Source organism: Galeopterus variegatus, unplaced genomic scaffold (genome assembly GCF_000696425.1).
Source record: "Galeopterus variegatus unplaced genomic scaffold, G_variegatus-3.0.2 Scaffold21086, whole genome shotgun sequence".
Classification (NCBI taxonomy): Eukaryota; Metazoa; Chordata; class Mammalia; order Dermoptera; family Cynocephalidae; genus Galeopterus; species Galeopterus variegatus.
In genome coordinates, this window is record NW_007747197.1 from 240 (window position 1) to 5,192 (window position 4,953).

Below are 4,953 nucleotides of genomic sequence, written 5' to 3' on the forward strand. Positions count from 1 at the left end.
TAAATACACAAAAGTGTGCTGTGAGTCACCCAAACATACTACAGTCATGCTATCTCCATGTACAATGACAATTTGACCCCTATACTGACTACATGAAATTTTCAAAAAAATGTAACAGATATACACAGACATGTATATACACCAGCCTCTACTCGTCAAACATGACACACTAATTTTATGTAAAGCATATACCACATGTACTAAACATCACCATCTCCACACCATAATAATACACCAGACACTCTAAAGCAGCCTAAGAGGAAATTGTATGTATTTTGAGGAGAAAAAGTTTGGTTATAGACTTAATCAAGGTTTAAAAACAGAGCATGGAACTTAGTGTGTTTATGAGTTAGAATTTGCCTAATTTTTACTAAATCTTGTGAATTCAAAAGTACAGGCCTATCCCTTGGTAATATAAAGAGGAAGTAAAAAATAAAACTGAATGGGCATTTTCATGATATGTTTAAATCCATTGTACAGGTAGAGTTGATTCAAAAATACACTAATTAGGAAAAAAACAACTATTCAAACTACTCTGAATATACTCATAATTGGGAAGGTTCCAAGATAGGCTTTGAATGAAGTGAGTAGAGATTTTAAAAAAACCTTAGTTGGGGGCCCTGTGTGGGCAGAGAGCACTAAGAAAGGTAACACCACTGGCCAAGCCAAGTGGTAGCTGTGCCAGTTAAGAAGTAAGCACCTGAGAAAAGAGCTGTGACCAGCATTGGGAGATACATTCTGGAGCTGCCCCCAAGATCCCAATGGAGTCTTCTGCTCAAGCTCAGAAGTAATGAGTTATCACAAGGCATGGGTCCTGCAGAGCTCTAGCAACAGAGGCCAAAATGGCAGATATCTGGAAGAAGATACTGCAGGCAAGAAATGAAAGTCAGTGTTTTTTTTTTCTTTCCCTGCAAATTCTATTTGAGGAAGCAGTAGGCCTTTCATAAGATAATCAATGTCTCAGGTGACAAACTGAAGCATTTTACCTACAACATACAACAAAATTATTCTTCATGTAAACAGAAGTAGTAATAACATATAATATGTGCACCTTCCCATGTGCTGGGCAAGATTGTGAGCCTCTGATGCACTGCACAGAACCACATGCACCACTCATGGGTGATCCAGCCCATCCAGACACAACATGGCAAGAAATATTTTTGTATACCTAGATTTTGGAACTTTGAACAGTAACTAGATTATAACCTTTGAGGATATGTACCATGTGTGTTATTGTACATGGTATTTTTTTTCCCCACTTACATGATACTTCTTGAATGTTTGTTAAATGCAAAAAAGTACCACATATCTGATTTCCCTCTCTTTCCCAGGAATCATAGACTCAGATGAATACACTCCGCAGCCTGGACTCTCTGGGTCGATCCAGGCCCACAGCCAGACAGCAGAGGACTCAGACTCAGAATACTTATCCTGTGCCTCTTTTGAAGACAAGCTCGATCACAATGGTATGGGGGTAGAGAGAAGGAATCATGTGGAAAGGGGACAGAATGATGACCTAGAATTGGAGCAAAGCTCCTTTGCTCAGCAACCCCTTCTCTCAAGGACTGCCCAGGGTCTCTGTTTCCAATCAATGGGCAGAAATGTACCATGTACTCTTTCTCCTTTGGAAAAGGCTCCTAAATGATATGGACAGGAAGATTAGAAACCCAAGTGAAATGGGAAGCATATTTCCAGAAGAGGAGTCTGGGGCAAGTCTGTGAAGTCTTCATTTGAATACCTCTAGCACCATGCCCAGTTCCTAGGGAACCCTCAAAAAATTTTTATCTTTACATCTATATATCTATCTACCTAGCTACCATCTAACTATATTTGTATCTGCACTTCTCTCTATATATACCTTTCTATCAGTATAGATATCAGTATAAACAAATAGATATACATACATAATTCATCATAAATTTGCACTTCATATCCCTTATTTGCATAATTTCCCATGAAGAAAATTGAGCTAATAATAATAATAGGTAAACTTTAGTTATTGCATATTATATTTTAGGCAAGGTTCGTGGTTTCCAGTATTCTGTATACATCTCCAAAAATATCACATACAAGATTATCCAATCACACTGACATCCATCACACACACATTTTTAATAACTGTTATTGTTCACTTATATTTTGGAGTTTTGAATGGGAAAGTCACCTAAATTTCTGTGAAAGCAAGTCCCATGGGCAGTAATTATGCCCTACACAATATATCCACTCAACATATCTTTTTGTGAATGTACAAAGACCCCAGATTATGCCATATCTCAATGATGTATTCTGATTTTTTAACTTTATTCCCCAGAAGAGAATGCTCCTGAGATAAGTGTGGTGGTCCCAGCTCAGGATCAGGAACCAGGAGAAAATTCCTCTGCAAGCAAGCTCAGGCTATTTCCCATCTGATGACTTTCATCCCCATGGGTCTTAAAGGGGCAAAAATTTTTCCCTCAGGCAGCTTTCTTTTTCCAAAGGCAGGAAAGATGAAAAAATGGTGCAGGGACACAGTCAGCAGCACCCCTAAACAAGACATACTTTCTTTATTAAAGTATAAGCCATGCTTTGAAAACTCACTACAGCTTTGTCTATGTTTAATTCCTCTCTGCTGTCACTTAGAAGAAGACATTCGATGCTATAACCAAAAGAAATAATAAGATGTGAGAACTGTGAAATTTCTTAAAAGAACACAAGAATCCTGCAGGAAGCAAGTCATGTCAAAAGTTGCCAACAATGGTCCATGACAGAAGAATAGCCCCTATTTCTCTCCTTCCCCAGTAATACTTGACACTTTTCAGGAAACAGCCTTCACTCCTGGTTGTTAGTATACCATGGAAATTTTTTCCCAAGGGGGGAAAAATTCCGCTCCTTGTGGACTCATTTGAAGCTCCTCAGCAAACTTCTCCTAAGCTTAAAAATTATGAAATGGACAGCCATATCTCAGTCACCTCGAGGGAAAGGGCAGAACCATGATTGGCCTGCACTTCAACCCTTTCTTGGACAGAGGCTTGTCTCTGCCTTGTCCTGTGCCTCTTGGAAGGGAGCCAGGCCAGGTCTTTGCTCCTCATGCCAGCTGGATGTGTGGAATCTGGTGAAAATGTAATGAATACAACTTATGTTTTGTGGAGTATACTAACATTTATAAAACAAATCTATTTCACAGGTCCTAGTTTCCAAAGCCCTGTAGTTTCAGGTATAACCTAACTTTTTAAAATTACATAAAGAAGTGTTAACCTTGCAAAAGACAGGAAACTTTCCTCAGGCTAAAGTCTCTGATATAGATATAGAATTGTAATACAGCAAAATTGCTGGCTCTCAAGGACAGACATCCTTGAGTTTGGGTTAACCTACTGATTGATATGTTAAGAAAGTTGCTTTATTGTTATGTAAAAATACTGAGGAAACTGCTGGAGGAAAAGACAGTATTTGCTAAGAACAAGTTTTTGTTAGTGGATTGACTTAACCTTTTGCAAATTTCATTGTGGAATGTCACTTTGTTATCTCACCGATGTTACCAGCTTCTATTGTTAAACTATTCTTAACCATAAGTCCACCTATGTTCTTTTTCTGTAACTTTCTGGCCTGGAGAATAAATACTGAGACAGAACCCCAGCTCAGTGTTAATTTCCCAAAGAAGGAATGCCTCTTTCTTGAGGGTTCTGAGAAGTTAACCCCTTTGGGGTGTCTCACTGCTCAGAGGAAATGGGTGTTGAGTAATCCTTTGCATCTCCGTCACCCAGGGGAGAAAGGTGGCAAATCCATGTGAGGACAAAGAGAGTGCAACAATATTTTATCCAGAAAAAATCTTAAAAAGCCCATTGCTCATCTTCCATGTCCTGGAAAAGTGACACTTGCTGTTCACTGCTGTCCAGTCTACTTTGAATTGAGGCCAGTGGTGGAAACAGCCATGCCTGGAGCTGGTGAGGCTGCCCTACCACCTGATATTTGCAGTGGCTTCAGAGGACTCTTTGCTTCTATATGACACGCAGCAGCCTTATTCACGCAGCAGTAATATTTCATGCTCCAATGACGGGGCCTTCCTGGCTATTTCATCCAAGGATGGCTATTGTTCATTTGTGAACATTTGAGAAGATGAACTTGGAATTCCTTTGAAAGAGAAGCCAGTTTTGAGCATGAGAACCCCTGAGACAGCAAAGAGAACCAAGACTCAGATGCACCAAGGGTCTTCGCTGGGATCCAGACAAGTAGAGGGAACCCCCACCAGCAGAATCCAAGACCCCAGCAGTCCCTGCACAACCCTTCCTCAGGCCAGACAATTTCCAGCTCTAGCAACAATCAAGGACACTCCCTCAATTACTTGGTGTCAAAAACTTCTTGACCCCAAGGAGGAGAAGACCCTGCAGCCTACTAGTCAAAACACGAAAGCCCACCCATTCCGCTGGGATACTCTGAACACATTGCAAGCCTGGAGCAAGACAACACCCCAGAGAATAAATGTAATACCCTTAAAGACAGATACTTCACAAAATTCTGTACCACTCAGCATAATTGCCATCCCCTCAACTGAAGAAATTCAGTCAGAGATGTCTGGAGACCCTCAGGGTAGTCCTCCAGAGCAGAAACAGCCCAGTTTTGGTGAAAACAATGGAAGCACCCAAAGTCTAGACCCTTGATGGGACTTTGATGTCTTCTTGAAGGCCTGCCAGGTCTGGGAGCCTACCATGAGCAGGTGGGGAGCTGAGGCCAAAGACAGACGCCCAAGCCCAGTGGCATCTTACACAGCAGAATAGACATTGTAAATTGATTTCTGTAACAGAAGATACACATGTACTGACTTTTCTCCAGAAATATGTATACTCTTGTATTCAGTATCCATCTTAACTTGGGGATATGAACATTTTAATAGACTAAATCTTCTTTTTGATGAGTTTCTGAAACTGAAGCAGTTCAACATTATTGTTTTAGTCCATTTTGTGTTGCTATAATAGAAAT

The 4,953-nt window shown here is 40.3% G+C and overlaps 1 pseudogene; it reads left to right on the forward strand.

Moving 5' to 3' along the window:
* The first annotated feature begins 1,331 nt into the window (after positions 1–1,331).
* Positions 1,332–4,634, forward strand: LOC103583261 (annotated as a pseudogene).
* The last annotated feature ends 319 nt before the right edge of the window (positions 4,635–4,953 follow it).